This window comes from Ceratotherium simum, chromosome 12 (assembly GCF_057802395.1).
Source record: "Ceratotherium simum simum isolate JZ-2026a chromosome 12, ASM5780239v1, whole genome shotgun sequence".
NCBI lineage: Eukaryota > Metazoa > Chordata > Mammalia > Perissodactyla > Rhinocerotidae > Ceratotherium > Ceratotherium simum.
Window position 1 is genome coordinate 15,995,831 of NC_141911.1, and position 24,224 is coordinate 16,020,054.

At 35.8% G+C, this 24,224-nt stretch overlaps 1 long non-coding RNA gene across 1 annotated transcript in view; it reads right to left on the reverse strand.

Annotated features, from left to right (window-relative positions):
* LOC147915783 (uncharacterized) overlaps nt 1–24,224 on the reverse strand; it is a 105,824-nt gene that overhangs the window by 9,972 nt on the left and 71,628 nt on the right. The gene's annotated exons all lie outside the window — the stretch shown is intronic.

Sequence of the window (24,224 nt, forward strand, 5' to 3'; positions counted from 1 at the left end):
AATCATCATTTGGTGGTGGTTAGAACAATAAAACATCTTGGGTGGCTTAAACAATACAAGTGTTTTATTTTACAGTTCTGCAGGTCAAAAATCCCACAAGCAAGTTATCAGGTGGGGTCTGTGTTCCCTCTGGAGGCTCCAGGGAGAATTCGTTCCCTTGTCTTTTCCAGCTTCTAGAGGATGCCTGAATTCCTCGCTCATGACCCCTTTCTGTCTTCAAAACCAGCAGTGCAGATAGAGTTTTCTCACATCCATCAAATTACTTTCTTCTGCTTTCCTCTCCCATATTTAAGGACTCTTGTGATCCCTATATTGGGCCCATCTGAATAATGTACGATAATCTCCCTAATTTAAGGTTAGTTGATTACCAACCTTAACTCCACCTGTTACTTTAATCCCCTTTGCTCTGTAATGCAACATATTCATGTGTCCCAGGGATCAGGATAGAAACATTTTGGGAGTGATTATTCTGCCTACTACAAGCTTTGACATCAGAAATTATTTCAAACCAAGATTTTTCACTTATTCATTTTAAAAACTGGATATATTAACTGCTCTGATACTTAGTTTCTTAATTTATAACACAGCAATAACGACTTTATCGCAGTTTTGGTATTCTGAAAAATTAACGGAAGCACATTTGTAAAGTAACTAGCAAATTGTCAGGCACTCAATGCTGCCTACTAAAATAAGTACACAAAGAACTGTAGATGCTGTAATAACTAGGAGTAGTAGCAGAAGTATTTTTATATGTATAGTTATTCAGAGTCATTTGTCTTCAGAGCACAAAAATAGAAAATATAAGATCTTGACAGCGAACTAAAAAAGAAGATCACACTCTTAATGGTCTTAAAAAATAAATGCATTACCTATAATCTAGAGATATTGTATGTAATACAGATGTCCTTTATCCTCATTTCATTATCTACTCTAGTAGAAATCTTTTGTTTCTCAGTAAATGTTGCACATCCTCTCAAAATTTGGTGTATAATTAGGTATTAAAAGTGTTTGTATCAATTAAAAATCACATTTCAATTTGAATACATTCCTATTATGTGGATATGATTTGAAAGTTAATGATAGTTATAAAAACTGATGAGGGCCAAGAATTTGGGGCAGGCGGGGGATGTTAATTCCAGTATTCTAGACTTAACAGAAAAGGTGGGTGTAACAAAAGGATTTGAAAGAGTGCACTTAGCAGATGCTGATTAAGGTGGCATTTTCAGCGTAGGGTGAAGCCTGGAAGCGTAAGGAGGGGGAGAGGAGGACAAAGCTACCTGTCAGCATGGACGTCTGGTAGCATTCGAGGTCTGTGTGTGGGATGAACTTGGCCTAGTAACGTAGGCACTTCAAAGCCAGCAGATGAATGCCAGTGTAGAACCTCGGGTGGTAATTTTGTAAGATATTTTCAGACTAAAAGGGAGATTTTAAAATGAGTTGACGTGATTAAGGTCCAGGAACAGTAAAAAGAAGTCACAGAGATTTCAAAGTGCTGAAAGAAGGAGGAGAGACATTTTGCTGAGCAAACAATGACATTCGGAGAGAATAAACTGAAGTCATAGTTCATTTTTGGAATCTCATTGCAAAAAGTGTTAGCAAACTTGAGAGGGCTGTGCAGGAAAAAAAGAAACCTAAATCATTTTCATGAGCGGAAAAACTCTTTAATATAGAATAAAAGAAGAGAAAGTATAGTAAAAGTGTAGATAGTAACTAGAAAGTTTTCAGAAGGCAGTTTAGAACTGACAATATTTTTAGAAGAAAAACGTCTAAATATTTGTTAAAGTAGGTAAAAGTATTCACAATTATAATAAAATCAATGTTCATTGAATGCTCGGTATATATGTATTATGCACTGTACTATGTATCTTAAATTTATTAATTCATTGTATTCTTATTACAACCTATCAGATATTGTTATCTCTATTTTAAAATTGAGGAAATGAAAACAGAGATGCAAAGCAATTTCCCCACAAATGCACAGATAAAATTACCTAAACTGAGCTTTGAATACGGGCATACTGGTTTGAATCCACGCTTTAACGCTTCTGAAATAAGTATCCATCCTTAAAAAGTAGATGCCATGGCATAGAACTATTTCTCATAAAAAAATACAATTTCATAAAGGCTTATGATGTGACAGCTTTGCTAGACACTTAAATATATTATCTCATCTAATTTTACATCTACTCAATAAATCAGGTATTATTATTTCTATTTCTTATATACATACCAGAACTTATATATGTACCAGATTTTGTAGAACAGAAAATCTGGTCATTGACACACTAAGGCCTAGGAAGCTTAGTAGAGAGGTTGGTATTATATAAATATACACAAAATGCAGACACGAATACAAAGTGTGAGAAACTTTATGGAGGAAAAGTCAAAATATCAAGGTACGGAGTCACAGTAAAGATCTAATTAGGATTACAGATTCAGGAAAAGTTTCTCTGGGGAAATGACATTTCAGACTTGAAAGATGAGTAAAAGATAGCTAAGAGGCAAAGAGAGCAGAAAAGAACTTGTTGATTTGGAGGAAGTAAAAGAAGAACATGTGGCTAGAGTGTCATGAATATGTGGAGAAAGATGAATAGTTGGGTGAGAATTATATAATTAGGACTTGGCTTGACAAACTAAGGGATTTGGATTTATTATGTTAATTGTAAGCAAAGAGAAGTGTTGTAGATCTGATTTGTAATTTGTTAAATTTAACCTTCCCATTAGAGAAGGAGACTTTGGCAGTAGTCTTTGAAGGTGAAAGAAGAATTTGCAGGGTTAAGGAAAGTTGAGTAAATGAGAAATGAGCAGATTTGGAGGCAAGGTGGACATAGGATTGACTGTGTGCAGGCTGTAATAAAGAAGTAAATATCAAGAAGGAGCATTGCTGTTCTGGCTCATACAATTATACTGAACTTCAATCTTGGACATACATCAAACATACAACCCTGAAGTTCGCAGGAGACATAGGAGGCAATTATAGAATTTGTGAATTTTTAGCAGAGGAATTAATACCCTAGGAAAGAATGAGGTCATTTACATAGAGAAGGTAGAATGAGAAGTGAAGAAAGACTTGGACTGAGCCCTGACATACTCTAAAAATTAGATGTCAGCTGACAAGGAAGAAGGGGTAAATGAGACTGGAAAGGAAAAAAATCAAAGGTGTAGGGAGAATATAAGGAGAATGTGGTATCACAAAAGTATGAGAAATATGATTTTATGGTGGAGGCAAGAGTTTACATCTTTAATGATTCAGGGAGTTCTAGGGGGAGAAAAAGAGTCATAAATGAGATTTATTGCTTTTGTGAAGCTATATCTCTATGGTGGCCAGATCAAAAACAATTTGGGGGAAAGGATGGGGACAAAAGTCATACTGTACAGGGTTGAAGAGTGAATGTGAAGTGTAATTTTGTAACAACACATGCAGACAATTGTTCTGGAATATCTAACTATAAAAGCAACAAAGACATAGGTTCATAAAAAAAGGTGTGAAAACAGAGAACATTTATTTGTATTTTTTTTAAAGAATTGAATACTTAATCTTGTTTTCTTGGATCTATGAGAGATTTGAAAAGACATTGCTTTTTTTTCCTTTTTTTTTTTTTTCGCTGAGGAAGATTTGCCCTGAGCTAACATCCGCTGCCAATCTTCCTCTTTTTAAAAGTTCATGAGCCGCTGCCATGGCATGGCCACTGACAAACGAGTGGTGTAGGTCCACGCCCGGGAACCATACCTGGGCCGCCAAAGCAAAGCATGCTGAACTTAACACTAGGCCACTGGGGCTGGCCCAAGAGAACATTTTTAATTAGTTTGTTTGTTTTTATTACATAGGGAGGAAAAGATTAATAGCAGACTTGTGACCACTCCTTCCATATACCAGAGCAGGAGAGACTGGAAACGCACTGCGCTAATCCCAAATGAATCCCAGTGAGGAAGAGACAATTAGAAATCTGTGCTTGAGAGATTCAGGCTTCTCCAGAAAGGAAAGCTTCATCTGTGTCTTCCCTGAAACCTTTGAATCTTAGTGCCTTGGTTAAGACCTAGGGATTCTGTATTTCTCCACCATTCAGCCCTGCACATTAACACATAGAGGCAAAGTGGGGCTCAGAGAAGTTAACGATGGTGTTTAAGGTAGAGCAGGTCATATAGTGATTGAAATCGTATTTAAATCTAAGATTTCTAATCCAAAACCTGTATTCTTAATAAATAGTCTATAGTCTTTTCTAAATAAATGATAAGTAAATAAATAAATAGCAAAGCCTAATAACAACAAATTGTTTATCCACTTAGAATATATAGACAGCTGGTTTCCAAAAGGATTTCTGAGAAGTTACATTTTAAATATATGCAAAATATGAAAGATAGAGCATATGACCAAAATTATAAAGAGATCAGAATTAGAGAAAAGAATATTAAATTTTATTAATTAAAGTATATTTTGGTCCAGGGATTTTGACTACATGGTATTTTAGGCTTGGTTAATAAAACAAAAACTAAAACAAACCTGAGTGCTGTATATCACAAATATCTGATTCAATACATATTACCAAAAGAGTTTTAACTCAAAAAAGGAGTATATATCCTGAATATGACTAACTTTGAGATAAACCCATATTCTGAACAAGAGAGTGCGGTCAAACAATACTCAAATCAAGGTCAGTTGCATTTCTCATACTGCTCTATATGGGCAGTATGCACATAATACACAGTCTCTATACAGTCTGTACATTATACACACCTGATATTTGCTTGTCAAATGGAAGACTCCAAGCACAAAATAAAAATGGGGTGAGAGACAAACTGGAGTAGTCTTATAAACCTCCTTAATTAACTGAAAACATTAAAAGTTATTGAAGGAATATAATCATAATTATTGTCTGTTGTTGGAATGTCTTAAATCTGCATGATAGAATAAATTAATGAGAAAAACCTGGCAATGACTGAGGGAAAATGACAAAATTATAGAGAAATAATGTTGAATTTGATGTAAAGATACAGGTAATTATTGTACTATAATTAAAATATGCTTAGTGACAATAACTTTTTGAAAACAGGTAGAACAAATGCAAATTAATTGTATCTCACTGACTTCTTAAGAAGAGTGTGCTGTCATTATCTAACCTCTGCAGTCATCAACACAAACTCTAATTCAAATATAGAACCATATAGAGCAAGTATGGAACCATTTAACCAGATTAGATTGAAAGACAACAGTTTTCATCACAAATTTCTTGTTGATCTAAAGTGAGATAAATATATCAGTGGTGAAGAATCCAAAATATGCTAATCTGCCAATTTTTAGAGTTTAAAATGATATTATGTTGAATTATTTTTGAACACATGGAAATGAAAGTAGAAAAACACAAAAGTTATCTAAATGTGTGGAAAATATAAAGCAATTATCTACTTCATTAAAGTGATGAAGTACTTATTTGTAATGGAGGATGGAGTTCCTGGGGAAAGGTTTAAGATGGAAGAAAAATAAGGGTAATGGAGTCTTAGAGTCAATCCCTCAATGTTAGAAATCTTTATGAAATTACCTTCTTCCTAAACTGCACCAAACACTGACTGAGGACTGTGACATTGACACCCACATGGTAAAGAAGAGGTTTCTCTCCTGCGAAGGAGGATGGCAATTAAATCATCAGGTCCCCCATGATGCCCTTATCATAATGTGTACTATTTTTTTCTTATTTTTATTTGGTATCCTCAATTATTTTTATTTTCCAGCTACTTTATTAATCCTACATAAATGTGGATTTAGAATTGTTATAGATTAAAAAATAATTATAAAATCTAAATAAGAATTTAAAATTAAATACTATTAAAATTATAATAAGTAGAATTCATCATATAATTATAATCATCTGTGGTACTTTATCATTTTTTGACTTTTTCATATTACTTTAGTTCTTGTACTATGTATTTGAAACAGTTATCTTTTATTTCCAATTTTAATTTTTTGTTCACAAGCTTTTTATTCTCCATTGCTCACACTTAAAAATTTGATAGCAAATTTAGATCTTTCACTGAAAAATAATTGACTTGATTTGTGTGTAATGAATTTGTGTTAATAAAATATATGTAAACAGTAGCAGCTCTAATTTTAATCATTTTAATCATTTAATATACATGACCATCTCAGAAAAGCTATTAAAATAAAAAGATCATTTTCAATCTTATTTTAACTTGAGGTATAATAAGAACAAACAGTTATTTCTTTCCTTCATATTTATTTTTATATTACATAAAACTCATCAGTGGAAATATTTACTTTGCACTCAATTTTTGGTTGAAACTTAATTCTTATTTTAAGCCCGTGCATCCAAACCCAAAGCTTCAAAAACCTTCACTGCAAGTTAGCTTTGCCGTGAAAGCCACGTGATGAGAGTCAACAGAAGAGAACATCAGGGAATCAAGGTACATGCTTTCCAAAAAGCTGAGTGAGCGAGAGCAGAACAGAAGGTGGGCTTAAGAAATGTTTCAAGAGCTTAGAAGGCCCCTTTGGGGGCAATGAGATGTAGTCATAGGCAGAAGAAACTTACAAAACACCAGAGTGTGCAAACAGTTAGAGACAGATTCTGTTTAAAGAGAAGCAAGGTGTTACCCATAAGGCCACAGAGCTGCAGATAATGGGATCCCCCAGGAATGGCTGAGGTGAAATGTCTCAGTCACGTAATAGCACTTTCAGATACAAGTACATCTTTTCAGAAAATAACACCATTAGCCATAGCATCTTCAGCTAACAATCTCAAAAATGGCATAAAAATATGTTTTTGAAGCGAAGACTAAAATCTTATCTACTTTCTCACGATTTGTATCTAGCCAATGAGGAATGTAGGCTACACATCTACTAATTATTACTTATTATTGCCTATACTCCATATAAAACAACTCAGAGTGCATATTCTTGGATTATGTTTTTAATACACTAAAAGTAAATCATACTTATAGACTTTTAAAATGTCTGCATACAACCATTAAAATACCTATTTGGGGGGGGGTCATAATTTCACTTAAAATATATGTGCATTCTATGGGGCTGGCCTGGTGGCATAGCAGTTAAGTTTGGTGCTCTCTGCTTCGGTGGCCCAGGGTTCGTGGGTTCAGATCCCAGGTGCAGACATACACCACTCATCAAGCCATGCTGTGGCAGTGACCGGCATACAAAGTAGAGGAAGATTGGCACAGATTTTAGCTCAGGGCCCATCTTGCTCAGGCAAAAAGAGGAGGATTGGCAACAGATGTTAGCTCAGGGCCAATCTTCCTCACCACCAACAACAAAAAAAGTGCATTCTATTTAGCTACACAGATGACTGGAAGCAAAGTGAAATCGATAGAAATATATAATATTTTGTAACGTAAAGATAGACAAAAAGAGTTAACTTTGAAAAATAAATTGCCCAACATATAATACCATAACAATAACAGAGCACAATGCAAACGCTGGATTAAAATGGCCCAAATAAGAGATGGTGAAGACAAATTCTAGATAGAGAACCTATCACATAGAGGCTGTCACATCAAATAATAAACTTTTATTTCAAGACAATTCTATTTATCATTTAAATTAACCTCAATAATCTTTTATTTAGCTTGCCCATTTATATTACAACTATGATAGTGATAGTTATTCAAAATTCAGTTTTCAGAATGCATTTTTTACTACTGCTAAAAGTTGAATTATATTATCTGAAGCCATGTTATTTCACAAAACAAGTAGAAATTTTAATTATTCTACAATGACATATTCATTACTATGAAATCTTTCTGATGTATATAAAATAAAAACCAAATAAATCAATTTTTGAAAGCATTTAAATCATTGCTTTCATTGATTAAATTATATAAAGGACTTCAGTCCCTACTTCCCATCATTACAAATGCCTGGGCAGTAGTAGAAGGAAACCAGAACAGCTTTAATGAATATAAGTCTATAATCATTTATACATCTAAAAATAGTGACTCTCAAAAGCAGCACTGAAATACAGTTTTTAATCCTCAACTTAACCCTAGCATGCATCTGAGTTAATGACTACTTCATGCTTCGTGTTTATTTATTGTCTCGACTTGGCTGCCAGGACACTCACACTCTTTCTTTTACTCTTATTTAACTAGCCGCTCCTTCCCTGTTTTCTTTACTTGTTCTTTATCTTCTTTTTGCCTTTTTACCATTGGAATGTCTCAAGGCTGAGTCGTGGGCTTTAGTTCATTTTTATCCACATTCACCTTTGCTGATGTTCTTTATTCTCATGGCTTAAAATTCTGGATTTATGCTAATGATTCTTAAATTTATTTCTCCAGACCACACTGCTCTCCCCAAACCTAGATTTTATAGCTCCACTTGTAGTCATGTCCACTTGGATGTCTGGTAGACATCTCAAACTTGAAATTTCCAAAGCTCAACTGTTGATCTTCTCCTCCTCTACTCAAACCTGAATCATCTGTAGCTATTTTCATCACATTATGACATCTATTTCTCAGGCCCAAATATTTTTTTTAATTCTGTTTTTTCTCTTACATTCCACGTCCAATCCATCAGCAAATCATTTTGGCTCTACCATCAATATATGTCTGGAATCTTACAACTTGTCAGCTTTCTGTTTCTAACACCTGGGTCCAAGCCACCATTTTCTCTGGGATTAATGCAATAGCCTCTTAACTAATTTCTCAATAACGACTTTTCACCCTCTGTCTTTTCTCAGCATACTTGCCAACATGACCTAGTAAAACGTCAATCAGACCATGTCATTCCTCAGCTCAAAACCTTCTGGTGGTTCCCTGTTACTCTCAGTAAAGCAGAAGTCCTTACAGTAGACCACAAAGCCCTACCTGATCTGCCACATTCCTCTCCCGTCCCTGTTACTTTTCTGCCCTCCTCCCCATGACTCTTCTGACGACCTGCTCCAGACACGTCAGGCATGCTCTCACAACAATTTGCTCCAGTTAGTTTCCTTGTCTGAATGCTTTCCCCCAGAATCCACGTCTGAATTCCTCAACTCATTCAAAATCCATCTTCGTCATTATCTTACCTTGCTCAACTCTCACCTTCTCAATGAGGTCTACCCTCACCGCCTTATTTAATACTGCAACTTTTCCCTCTCCAATTCCTACCAATCTTATTTACTCTATTCTAGTTTTTCACAGCTCTTATCACCTAATTCTTATAAAATAATTCAATCATTTGTTATATTTATTGTTTATTGCATGTCCCACCACACTGACTCTAAGCTGTATTAGGGCAGGGAATCCTTGTTTTGTTCATTGATGAGTCTCAAAAGCCAAGAAGAGTGCCTAACACACATTGGGTGCTTAGTAGATATTTGTAGAACATATATGAAAAAGATGAATGAATAAACAATTGAATATAATTGCTCTATATTCTCTTTCATTCATTTAACCAATATTTATTAAGGAGCCACTCTAAACTGAACATCACCTTACAGTGGTAAGCAATTTATATTTATCTGCCCTTATGGAGGTTGTTTTCTCATGGGACAAATAGATATTAATCAAATGATCACACAAATCAATATAAAGTTACAAAGTATTATCATTATTATTATTGTTTTTGGTGAGGAAGCTTGGCCCTAAGCTAACATCTGTGCCAGTCTTCCTCTATTTTGTATGTGGGATGCCCCCACAGCATGGCTTGATGAGCAGTGTGTAGGTACACACCCGGGATCCTGGCCCACGAATCCCGGACCAGCGACATGGAGCAGGTGAACTTAACCACTATGCCACCAGGCCAACCCACACAAAGTATTATTTTTAAGTAGAGGTGTATGGTGCTATAAAAATACAAGAAATGATTGTAAGACATTTGGTAGACAGGAACCAGCTTATACAGATACTTTTACTCCAGGTTAAGAATTTTGGTCTTTATTCCAAAAGCCAAGGGAAGATACTGAAATGTTGTAAGCAGAAGGGTGTCCTGATTAGGTGTGTATTTACAGACATCATCTGAGGCTGCTTTGTGAGTAAGAGAGGGATTTGAGAGACAACTAAGGAGCTACACTAGGCTAGGGTGATGACAGTAGAGAAAGAGAAAAATAGGAAATTCAAGAGATCCTCAAGAGCCAAAATAAACAGGAATCTGAAAGACTACCTTGTCAATGCAAGAGAAAGAGGTGTCAAGTGTGATTCCTGGCCCCAACAACTTTTCTTAAAGGTTTCTATTTTTCACCTCTCAGGTTATTAAACTACTTTGAGGAGTTTAAATAGGTATTGTGTGGAAGCTAAAGGATATGGACAAAAAAATTAGCAGTTAAAAGGTTAAAGCCTATAGTAAGGTATGTACACAAAACCAAATACCTTAAATTAATGTATGTTAGGTAGATGTGAGCAGCCTATTTAGGATGAGTTGTTTGAGAAATAGTAATTAAGTACATCTCTAGGCAGAATATAATAATTAAAGAAGAGAAGTGGGTCCAAGATGGCAGCATTGGTAGACCCTGCACACATCTCCTCCCATGAACACATAGAATCTACACCCACATATAGAGCAACGCCTCCTGAAAAAGAACTGAGCGCTGACTGAGCAGCTTCTGCACAACAAACAAGGGGGGCCCCATAGAGACGGGTAGGAGAGATGGAGACACAGTATCGATGGGAACTCCACCCCCCAATGCCGCTGCCTGCAATAGGAAGGGATATCGCTGAGGTGCCTGTGCACAGACTTGCCTGCCCAGGGGCACAGTGAAAAAATAGCAAATTAAAGGAGTTTACCCAGACTCTATAGGAAGGATATCTATTTGCTATCCCTACCGCATCTGCCAAATGGACAGACAAATGCTGGAACTCTTGCTGGGGTCCGAGGTGCAGTGAGCACCATTTTTTTGCATTCTCCCACCAATCTGATAGTGTGGGTGGGAGCACAGTTCAGATGCTTTAGCCAGCCTCCTAAGGCCTCCCCAGCATGCACAGAGCCCCTAGCCCACACCAACCCCAGCTGTCCCTCCAAGGTGGCCCCAGCAAAATGTGCCCTGGGGCCCCCCTGCCCATGCCAGGCCCAGCTCCGGCCATCCACCAAGGTGGCTCTGATGTGGTGCACCCCGGGACCCCCTGGTCCATGCCTAGCCTGACTCCAGCCAAATGGCCCCAGCATGGAGCATCCTGAGATGCCTCCAGCCGCTGCCTGCTTCAGCTCCAGCCATTCTGCCAGGACTGCCTTGGTCCACACCCACTCTGGCTCCAGCTGGCCTGCCAAAGCTGCCCGGCACACACAGTCTACACAGGGGACACTCCTACACAAGGCCACTCCTTCCAGCCAGGACAGGTAGTTACTTTGCCTAATTCCCAGAAACAAATACAGAAAGTCAAACAAAATGAGGAGAAAAAGGAATATGTTCCAAACAAAGGAATAAGATAAAACCTCAGGAAAAAACCCCAATGAAATGAGATAAGTAATTTACCTGATAAAGAGTTCAAAGTAATGGTCATAAAGATGCTCAGCAAACTCAGGAGAAGAACGAAAGAACACTGTGAGCACTTCACCAAAGAGTTAGAAAATATAAGACAAAAACAATCATAGCTGAAGAATACAATAACTGAAATGAAAAATACACTAGAGGGAATCAACAGCAGAATAGGTGATACAGAAGAATGGATCACCAATATGGAAGACAAAATAGTAGAAATCACCCAATCAGAACAGCAAAAAGAAAAAAGAATTTTAAAAACATTGAGGATAGTTTAAGAGACCTCTGGGCCATCAAGCATACCAACATTTGCATTATAGGTGTTCCAGAAAGAGAAGAGAGAAAAGAATAGAAAATTGATTTGAAGAAATAATTGCTAAAACTTTGCTAACCTGGGGAAAAAAACAGACATCAAGGTCCAGGAAACACAGAGGTTCTCAAATAAGATGAACACAATGAGGTCCACAGCAACACATATTATCATTAAAATGGCAAAAGTTAAAGAGAGAATCTTAAAGGCAGCAAGAGAAAAACAGCAATTCACATACAAGGGAGCCCCCAAAAGACTATGAGCTAATTTTTTAGCAGAAATTTTTATATATTTAAAGTGCTGAAAAGAAAAAACTTAAAAACCAGGATATTCTTCCTGACAAAGTTATCATTCAGAATTGAAGGAGAGCTAAAGAGTTTCCCAGACAAGTAAATACTAAAGGAGTTCATCACCACTAAAACGGCCTTACAAGAAACGTTATATGGTCTTTTTAAAGTGGAAAAGAAAAGTCTATAATTAGAAATAAGAAAATATATGAAAGAAAAAATCTCATTAGTAAAAGCAAATATTAAGTAAAGGCAAGGGACCAACCTCTTAAAAAGCTAGTATGAAGGTTAGAAGGCAAAAGTAGTAAAATCAACTATAACTATGATAAGTAGTTAAGGAATAAACAAAATAAAAACATGTAAAATATGACAAAAAAACATAAAAATTTGGGGGGTAGTAAAAATGTAGTGCTTTTATAAGGCATTTGAACTTAAGTTCAACTTTAATCACTTTAAAATAGACTGTTACATATATTGGTCAATATACATGAACCTCATGGAAATCACAAATCAAAACCAGCAACAGATTACAAAAAATAAAGAGAAAAGAACTCAAATATAATGCTAAATAAAATCATCAAACCACAAGGGAAAAGACCAAGAGAAAAAGAAAGGAGAAGAGAAGAACTACAAAAATAACCAGAAAGCAACTAACAAAATGGCAATAAGCACATACCTATGAATAATTACTTTAAATGTAAATGGACTAAATGCTCCAATGAAAAGACATAGGGTGGTTGAACGGATAAAAAACAAGACCCATCTATATGCTGCCTATAAGAGACACACTTCAGATATAAAACACACAACATACACACTGAAAGTGAAGGATGGAAAAAGTTATTCCATGCAAATGAAAACAAAAAGAAAGCTGGGGTAGCAATACTCATATTAGAGAAAGTAGATTTGAAAACAAAGACTGTAACAGAAGACAGAGAAGGGCATTACATAGTGATAAAGGAATCAATCCAAGAAAAGGATATAACTTGTAAATTTTCATGCAGCCAATATAGAGCACCTAAATATATAAAGCAAATATTAACAGATATAGAGGGAGAAACTGACAGTAATACAATAAAAATAAAGGACTTTAATACACCCCTTACATCAATGGATAAAGTATCCAAACAGAAAACAAATAAGGAAACATTGGCCTCAAATGATACATTTCTTAACAGATATATATCAAAAGATACATATCTTAATAGATATATACAGAACATTTCATCCCAAAACTGCAGAACATACATTTTTTTTTCAAGTGCACATGCAACATTCTCCAGGACAGATCACGTGTTAGGCCACAAAACAAGTCTCAATAAATTTAAGATTGAAATCATATCAAGCATCTTTTATGACCACAACAGTATGAAACTAGAAATCAATTACAAGAAGAAAACTGGAAAAAACACGAACATGTGGAGACTAAATGACATGCTACTAAACAACCAATGGGTCAATGAAGAAATCAAAAACGAAATCAAAAAGTACATTGAGGCAAATGAAAATGGAAACACACCTTTCCAAAATCTATGGGATGCAGCAAAAGTAGTTCTAAGAGGCAAGTTCATAGTGATACAGGCTACTTTTAGAAACAAACAAAAAATCTCAAATGAACAGTCTAACTTTACACCGAAAGGAACCAGATGAAGAAGAAAAACAAAGCCTAAAGTTAGTAGAAGGAATAAAATAATACAGATCAGAGTGGAAATAAATGAAATAGAGACTTAAAAAACAATAGAAAAGATCAATGAAACTAAAAGCTGGTTCTTAGAAAGGATAAGCAAAATCAATAAACCTTTAGCCGGACTCATCAAGAAAAAGAGAAGCCCCAAATAAATAAAATCAGAAATGAAAGAGGAGAAGTTACAACTGACACCACAGAAATACAAAGGATCATAAGAGACTACTATAAACAATTATATGCCAACAAATTGGACAACCTAGAAGAAATGAATAAATTCCTAGCAACAGGAATCCTTCCAAAACTGAATCAGTAAGAAATAGAAAGTCTTGGTAGACTGAGTACAAATAATGAAATTAAATCAGTAATTAAAGAAATTCAAATTGAATTAAAGTAATTAAAAAAAAACAGAAGTCCACAAGCAGATGGCTTCACAGATGAATTCCACCACACATTTAAAGAAAAGTTCATACCTATCTTTCTCAATTTATTCCAAAAAACTGAAGAGGAAGGAATGCTTCCAAACTCATTTTACAAGGCCAGCATTACCCAGATACTAAAGCCAGACAAAGACACTACACAAAAAAGAATATTACAGGCCAATATCCCTGATTAACATAGATGCAAAAATTCTCAACAAAATATTAGTGAACTGAATTCAATAATACATTAAAAAGATCATACACCATGATCAAATGGAATTTATTCTAAGGATGCAAGGATGATTCAACATCTGCAAATTAATCAGTGTGATATACCACATTAACAAAATGAAGGATAAAAATCATATGATCGTCTCAATATATGCAGAAGAAATATTTGACAAAATTCAACATCAATTTATGATAGAAACTCTCAACAAAGTGGGTACAGAAAGAATATGCCTCAACATAATAGAGGCCATATATGACAAACCCACAGCTAACATCAGACTCAATGGTGAAAAGCTGAAAGTTTTTCCCTTAAAATCAGGAACAACACAAGGATGCCCACTCTCTCCACTTTTATTCAACATAGTTTTGGACGTCCTAGCCACAGTAATTTCGGAAGAAAAAGAAATAAAAGGCATCCAAATTGGAAAGGAAGAAGTAAAACTGTCACTATTTGCAGATGACACAATGCTACATATTAAAAACCCTAAAGACTCCATCAAAAAACTATTAGAACTAACAAATGAATTCAGTAAAGTTGCAGGACACAATATTAATGTATAGAAATCGGTTGTGTTTTTATACACTAGTAACAAGCTATCAGAAAGCGAAATTAAGAAAACAATTCCATCTACAATTACATCAAAAATAATAAAATATCTAGGAATAAATTTAAACAAGGAGGTGAAAAACCTGTACACTGAAAACTATAAGACACTGAGGAAAGAAATTGACTATGACACAAATAAATGGAAAGATATACCATGCTCTTTGATTGGAAGAATTAATATTGTTAAAATGTCCAAACTACCCAAAGCAATCTACGGATTCAATGCAATCCCCAGCAAAATACCAATAGCATTTTTCACAGAACTAGAACAAAGAATCCTAAAATTTGTATGGAATCACTAAAGACCCTGAATAGCCAAAGCAGTCTTGGGAAAGAAGAACATAGCTGGAGGTATCACACTCTCTGATTTCAAACTATACTACAACACTATAGTAATCAAAACAGTATGATACTGGCATGAAAATAAACACATAGACCAATGGACTAGAATAGAAAGCCCAGAAATAAACCATGCATATATGGTCAATTAATCTATGACAAAGGAGGCAAGAATATACAATAAGGAAAAGACAGTCTCTTCAATAAATGGTGTTGGGAAACTGGACAGCTACATGCAAAAGAATGTAACAGGACCACTATCTTACACCATATGCAAAAATAAATTCAAAATGGGTTAGAAACTTGAATGTAATACCTGAAACCACAAAACTCTTAGCAGAAAATATAGGCAGTCAGCTCTTTGACACTGACCTTAGCAATATTTTTTTGGTCTAGTCTCTTCAGGCAAGGGCACCAAAAGCAAAAATAAACAAGTGAGATTACATCAAACTAAAAAGCTTTTGCATGGCAAAGGAAATTATCAACACATGGAAAAGGCAACCTACTGAATAGGAAAAGATATTTGCAAGTCATACATCCAATAAGGGGTTAATATCCAAAATATATAAAGAACTTACACAACTTAATATCAAAAAAACAAACAGCCCAATTAAAAAATGGGCAGAAGACTTGAACAGACGTTTTTCCAAAGAAGATATACAGATGGCCAACAGGCATACGAAAAGATGTTCAACATCACTAATCATCAAGGAAATGCAAATCAAAATCTCAGTGAGATATGACCTCACACCTGTCAGAATGGCTACTATCAAAAAAAAAAAGAAAACAAAAATAACAAATGTTGGCAAAGATGTAGAGAAAAGGGAACCCTTGTACACCGTTGGTGGGAATATAAATTCATGTAGCCACTATGGAAAACAGTATGGAGGTTCCTCAAAAAATTAAAAACAGAACTACTATATGTTCCAGCAATTCCACTTCTGGGTATTTATCCAAAGAAAATGAAAACCTAGTTTGAAGAGATACACAGCCCCTGGTTCATTGCAACATTATTCACGGTAGCCAAGATACAGAAGCAACCTAAGTGTCCACTGATACATGAATGGATAAAGAAGATGTGGTACATATATATGTGATATATATATATATATATATCACAATGGACTATCACTCAACCATAAAAAAGAATGAAACCTTGTTGTTTGTGATAACATGGATGGACCTGGAAGGTATTACGCTAAGTGAAATAAGTCAGAGAGAGAAAGGCAAATACTGTACAATTTCACTTATATGTGGAATCTAAAATACAAAGCAACGAACAAACAAAACAGAAAAAGGCTCATAGGTACAGAAAAAGGCTCATAGGTACAGAAAACAAACTGGTGGTCTCAAGAGTGGGGAAGGGTTGGTGGGGTGAGCAAAATAGAGGAAGGGGATTAAGAGGTACAAACTTCCAGTTACAAAATTAATAAATCATGGGGGTGTAAGGTAAAGCATAGGGAATATAGTCAATAATTATAATATTACTAATGTAATGTTATTACAATATATTATAATAATGTATTGTGACAGATGGTAACTAGACTTACTGTGGTGATCATTTCATAATGTATATAAATATCTAATCACTATGATACACACCTGAAACTAATAGGAATTTTTATGTCAATTATACTTCAATAAAAAAATAAAATATGATCAAATAAAAAATAATTAAAGAAGTTTAAGTTAAATAAACATTGATTAGATACATGTATACAAAGAGACACAGAAAGCAAAAAGGAGTTGAAAATGTCTCACAAAAGGATTTCACATCTATCAAAATTCCACGTTAGTGTTAAAGGGAAAAATTAATAGTTTCTACATTATCTGTCAATATTTTTCATCCATTCATAATTATTTAGAAATATTCAAAAATGAATTTTCTCAACTTTAGGAAAGATTAAGTAATGGTAACTGTTTAGATATAGAATTTTGAAGTAGAGATATTTACATATATTCATATTTATTTATTTATTTATTTGCTGAGGAAGATTAGCCCTGAGCTACAGGTGTTAACCTGTTGCCAATCTTTCTCTACTTTATATGTGGGTCACTGCCACAGCGTGGCTGATGAGTGACGTAGGTCCACACCTAGGATCCAAACCCGTGAACCCGGGCCACTGAAGTGGAATGCACCAAACTCAAACACTACACCATGGGGCCGGCCTCTATAAATTCATATTTATAGCTGTATTTGTATTTCTGCTTATATATTTATAATTTGTTTCAGCTTCTCTTTGAACCACCAGGGGGTGTGGTGAAATAGAAAAATTAATTGTAATTTTATATGTCATGTATACTATGTGGCTCTAAGAATATATGCCAAATAATGGAGGGAGAAGGGATAAATACTGACAACAAGTGAGTTAAGTTCTCAGAAGAGGATATCACATCAAGAGCATAAAACAATATTTAGCACATCATGATAAAATATACAATTTTATATATTTATATAATGGCAGTTAAGTCCTTGAAGAAAATTTCTTTCAGGTATTATGCCCAGTGTTATTACTGATACACCTATCAGCATGTAGCATATATTTCATGTTTGTGTATTTGTCAGGAATGTTACTTGGGTGAATCGAATAAAATGCCTCCACTGTCCCTCAGAGTCTACACATACTGAGGGTTCAACATCAGTGAAGAAGAGTGAACTGCCTACACTTGAGGGTGAGTCTGACTTCCTGGCTCCCAAAAGACCCCGCATTTCTAAGCTTTCTTTTAAACAGTTAGATGTATTGCTGTAAACTGGAGAAGCCCTGACGGTGGTGATGTTACTATTCCAGGTTTCTATCTTAAGTGGCTTGCCCTATGGAGTGCCTGTAGACTAGCCATCTTCAGGGGTACCTCTGGTATCTAATGGGACAATAGGACTCCCTTTTCTCCTCTAAAGCAGGAAAGGCCAAACTACATCTCACAGGCCAAATTCCTCCCCCATGTTCTTGTAAAGTTTTATTAGAACATAGCCATGCCCACCATTTACACATTGTCTAGCACAACAGAGTCGAGGATAGAGTTGTGACAGAGCCCATGTGGCCCACAAAGCCTACAACATTTCCTACCTGGCCTATTACAGACAATGTTACATGACTCCTGCTCTAAAGAAAAGAATAGTCAGCAAAATTCTTATGCTTGAGCCTGAGGTAGAAATTCACAAGGCGTTTAGATTCACATATTAAATTACAACAGAGAAATTATACTGAAATAATTTTTTATTTTTTAATATTTGACTTATTAAGGATTTTTCTTAGTATCACTTTTACTGAATATAATTGTTAAACTTACAAAACCATTGTAAAATACCCAAAGGATGCTTGGCCAATAGAAAATAACTGAAGTAAAGGAGATAAAAGAGTTTAGGAGGAATGGCAAGTGATTCTTGTGCGCAGTGAATGCTCCAGAGACGTATGAATTCGCTCTATAGGAAATCAGCTACATCTCAGAAATACCCATTAGTTGAAAAAACCCATAAACAGGCCAGCATCATAGGTCAAACCCAAATTAAAATGATGATCCTCACATCCTGTATTAAAATAAAAGTCCTGTAAACAAACTGAAGTGTCAGAGTGAAAAGATGCTATATTTTAATGGATATTTAGTATGCTAAATAATTCTATATTTTTATTTAACTTTATTATTTATATTACAAGTAGGGAAGAGAGGAATTTTCATTCCTAAAACTGTAATAAAAGAAGATCCATTTCTCCATATTCGGTGGGTTTATTTTCAGCTATAACGGAAAAACAATCACAAAGCAGCAGCTTAACCTCAAGAGAAGTTCATTTCTCCCACACGTATCCTTTACAGCAGTCAGGACTGGTGTATTAGTCGTGACTCTCCAGAGAAACAGAACAATTCACTGCCCACAAAAATTGTTTGCCATTCCTCCTAAGCACAAGTTTTTTTTTTGTTCTATTCAGGCCTTCAACTGATTGGACAAGGCCCGCCCACATTAGAGAGGGCAATCTGCTTTACTCAGTCTACAGTTTTAAATGTTGAACTCATCCAGAAATACCCTCACAGAAACACTCAGAATAATGTTTAACCAAATATAGGGACTTCTAATGGCCCAGAGAAGTTGACACATAAAATTAACCATCACCACTAGTATGACAACTCTGCTCCATACAATCTTCAGTGAACATGCTCCTTCCATAGTATCACTCTATCATCTGTAGGATAAGGTTCTTATTGCAGAGCCCAAAGCTGTGGCTGGGTCTCCAGACATCACATCTCCCATCTGGTTAGGACGATGAAAAAGGAAGGAAGGAAGGAGAAAGAAAAATGATCTGTGCAAGTTATCTTTTAAAAAAGGCTTTGAAAACTGCTATAAGGCTTTTTCATGCACATCTGTTTTGGGAAACAAGGAAATGTTGGCTCCTGTCTTGGGAGCTGTTTCCCATTCTCAAATTGTTGTTCTTTCAATTACCAAATGTTTATGAAATGCATACAAAGTGCCAGGCACAGATTTAAGGACTAAATATTCAGCAGTAAAATAGAGACAAAAGAAAAAGTCAGAAAAAAAGGCCTGCACTCCTGGAGTTTACATTTTTAATGGAGGAAGCCAAACAATATGCAAAAACATATAAGAAAATATGTTCATGCTTGTCATGATCATAAGTGCTCCATAAGTCCACAGAGGGTTCTAATAGACAATAGAGATGTCCGGTTAGGCCTTGTATAGAAAGTGACATTTGAGTAACATCTGAAGGAAATGAAGAAGAAAACTATTTAGATTTTCTTGGAGGAAAAGAGAAAAAGTAAATGCAAATGCAAGCGCAAGTGCTCTGAGTCAGGAGAAGGTCATGTTCTGTAATAAAAGTCCAGTGCAGCTGCAGGAGAAGAACAGGAAGGCAGATAATGTATGGCCTGGTGGGAACATGGCTTTTACTTTGAGTGAGACTGGAAGATACTGGAGGACTTTGAGAGGAGGGGTGACATTATGTGACTCACTTCTTAACAGGAATATTCTGGCTGCTGTATTGAGAATAGACTAGAAGGAAGCAAAGGCAGAAATAAGTGAAATGGTAGTCCATTTCTTTCACTCACCTATTGGTTTTTCACACATTGAACAGTCTCACATCTCCCCCAGAGACATGACTGAGAGTACCATCTATTTCCCGCATTCAACAAATAGCCCAAGAAGTCTGGATTATGCACATCTCTTCAAACTCCAGGGACCTATAAATGTTACCATCATACAATACACTCAACACAAAATGGTGGAGTATGAACAGGCTGACTCATTCAGAATTGGAGAGAATGGAAAACACACAGAACTCTTTTGTCCATAGAATTATCATTTTTCCCCTCTTGCATATAGAATATAACATTTTTCTCTCCTCTAGCAGTACCTTTTCAGTTAGAAATTATGGCCACCCGTGATTCTGCTCTTTGGGAAGAACTTTTTTTCCACGTCCTCTGTGGCCCCAAACTTTGCCTCACCCTTCAAGGCCTCATCTCAGGGAGATACCTCCTGGAGACAGCACAGCTTTCTCTGCCTGCTTTCTGTTGGTGCAGTTTGCGAAGCCTGGAGCTACTTCAGGAGTAGAAAAATTGCAGGTGTTGGCAGGTCAGACTTGAAGAGCAGAGTTTTTGGTGTACAATCCCTTGAAAATCTATTAAGTTTTGGTTATTTTGCTCCTCATCATTACCATGTGCAAGTAACCATAGCCAAACTTCTTGTCTAGACATGGGTTTTAACTGTGAAGATGCTAGTCTTTCAATTACTAGTCATCGTGTTCCTGCCATTCCCTCTCTTTCCCATTCTTATTTAAAGCATGGTCACCAGCTCTGCCTGCAAAGGCCTCTGTATAGCATGACACAGTACTGATCTTCTGCTACGTCAACTGTTTTGAAGGAAGATATTGCTGGTGAATGCCTGCAAGTTTCCAAATTCCTATAATTTCCATTTCCTGACTCGGGGAATCCAGACACAGCTAAAGGTGAGAATTTCTTACCACAAAAAAAGGGAGTGTTTCAAGATAATCTCCATGCTGAACTGTGACCACTGAGTTCCTTCTTACCTGGGGCCCAGAACATACTGGCAGCTAGACTTGAAACCTCCAAGTAGATTAAATGATTCTGTTGTGACCAAACCAAGAGACAACACCTTAAGATACTAGCAGATAAGGTCCCCAAGCAAAGTGGAGTGACCTTTTCATACTACAGGAAAACCCACCTGCCAACAGAAATCACCCACGTGCATGACATGTTCAATCTATTGTAATATCTCTGTCTTAAATGTGAAGGAAGAGGCAAGTATCATCAGATATTTGAAGAAATCGCATCACTTAAAGGCAAAGATCAAATCAAGCAAAAGAAGCTAGAGAAATAATCCCTAGTAAGGTTGCCAGATAAAATGCACAAGGCCCAATCACATTTGAATTTCAGACGAACAACAAAAATCTTTTTAGTACAAATATGTTCCTTCCAATATTTGACACATATTTTTACTAAAAAAATTAATAATAAATGTTATTTATCTAGAAATCAAACTTGACTGGACATCTGCATTTTTATTTGTTAAATCTAGCAACCGTAATCCATGGAGGATAAGAATACAGGAAGAAAGCTATAATCTTTCTATCAGAAAGATAGAAGAGATGTGGCAACCGGGGAGGAGTCAAGGGGAGCACGACCCCTTAGGAGACAGCGAAATCTCCGTAGTATATTGGAGATTTAAGAAAAGAATCCCCTTCACAGTAGAGGGTGGGAAGAAGTTTCTATGGTCCCCATGCCCCTTTCTTACTGGTATTTTGCCCCATGGATATGACACTTTGTTTCCAAAATTGCAAATGAAATAATCTCCTTCAATTTAGGTGGATTTAAATCAAACATATAAAAATTTCATTGCCTGACAGGACTAACAGTGCTTCATAAACTATAGTATGCAAAAGAATAATTTGAATTTCCTACTAAAATACAAATCACAATGTCCCACACCCATATATTCTGATCAGGTATGTCTGGATTAGGCTCTAAGAATTTGCATTTTAACAAACAATGTAGGCAATATTTCGATCACATTTTGAGAAACATTGGCTTAGCACTCACTAAATCTGCTGTATCATCATATACATATACATTCATAACACGTATGAATAGGAGTTGATGGATGCTGTTGCTTTGTTTTTTTTTTTCTTCCCGGTAACATTCAGTCTTCATTAACAATTATAAAAGAAAGCATCAAATCTGTATTAAGCTTTCCTGTTTGCATGGAGAAGAGAAAGGACCCCATAGGAAATAGTGATGCAAGATTTTTCTATGAAAGCAAACCTTTATCCCTAAAAGAAAAGTTAGTCTCATATAGACCAGAATTGGAACATGAGAAACAAGCCGCTCCTCTTAGTGATCCAGTGGCTACTATTCTCCAGCTTCTGAAATGTACCTGTAATAGCTGAAGACTAGAAGACACTGATTCTACATTAAACAATTCTGAATCTCAACTCCCTGGAGCATAAACATTTTAGGGATGTATATTCTGAGTAGGAAGTGAAGGAAAAACATTCTGCAAGTGTTCCCATCATTAGAAAGGAAGAAGAGGAAGCATTAAACAACATGTAGAATGGTGAGGGGACTTGGCAGTGCCCACATGGAACGTTACAGTACTTTGATTAATGTGCGAAAAATAGAAACCACAGCAACTAATGTTAATGGGTGCTTACCATACACCAAGCCTGTTCTCAGTGTTTTAGGTGTACTGCCTATTTAATCCTCACATAGCTCTAACATGTAGTTATTACCATGATCTTCATTTATAGATGGGGAAACTAAGGCAGTGAAAGATTAAACAACTGGTGAAATATTTACAAGTAAGTGAATTAGTCACACAGACAGTAAGTTGCTTAGTCAGGCTTTTAATCTAGGCTCACTGACTTTTATTAGTAATATAAGGAAATTTTAAACACTATTCAAAATATTATTGAGTAAAGATTATCCCTAAGAGAATATACATCTTTAGCTAATTCAGTTCCTGGTTACTGGCAATTTTATTCAGCTTACAGCAAATATATGACCAAATGTTTCCATTTAAAATTGTGTTCTCCATGTAGCACAAGGTTCTTATTATCTAAACTATAAAGATTAATGCTATTTTTTTCCAGATCCTAATCAATATGAATCTGACCACTGGAAACATAATACCTAGACTATTTCTCTCTAAAATTGTCTCAGAGCTCATATCAAGATTTTTAGAAACTCAGTGATCAGATTTTTATCACAATGTTCTCTGTGGTTGAGTTTCTCATTTAGATTTGTCTCTTTTTCTGAAAGAAATAGGATTTAATTTTATGTAAGTCTAGTATATCAGACATGTCTTTTCATCGTGTCTATAAATTTCCTCTCCTAGTATTTAAAATGTGATTTCAGTTCAACAAGTCCCCAAAGTTAAATGAAATGAGCATTGCAAGTGATATATCCTAATTATTTTGGGGATAGCACAAAAGAAAAGCCATATTGGAATAGCAAATGACAGCTTTCATATCACCTTCCAAACCACTGGGCTGCAGCTCATCCCCCTCCACAGAGCTTTAAAGATGAAGAGAAGAGAATTGGCAATAAAGTAATTGTAAGCCAGGTAAAACAGAATTCACTTGCTTGTGCATCTCTGTGTGTGTGTCTCTGTGTAACACAACTATTTCGCTCCATACTTTCTTAGGAGCAGAAAATAAATTTCCTCTGCTCCCTTCTTCACACTCAAAACTTCTGTCAGGTACGTTAGGGGAAATACTTTGCAGTTATTGTAACTGCATTCCTGGCTATGAGATCAATTGAGAAAAAATAAGGAAGCGGGGGCCAGCCCAGTGGCTTAAGTGGTTAAATTCAGAGTACTCTGCTTTGGTGGCCCGGGTTCGGTTCCCAGAGGCAGACATACACCACTTGGCGGGGCCATGTTGTGGTGGTGATCCACATACAAAATAGAG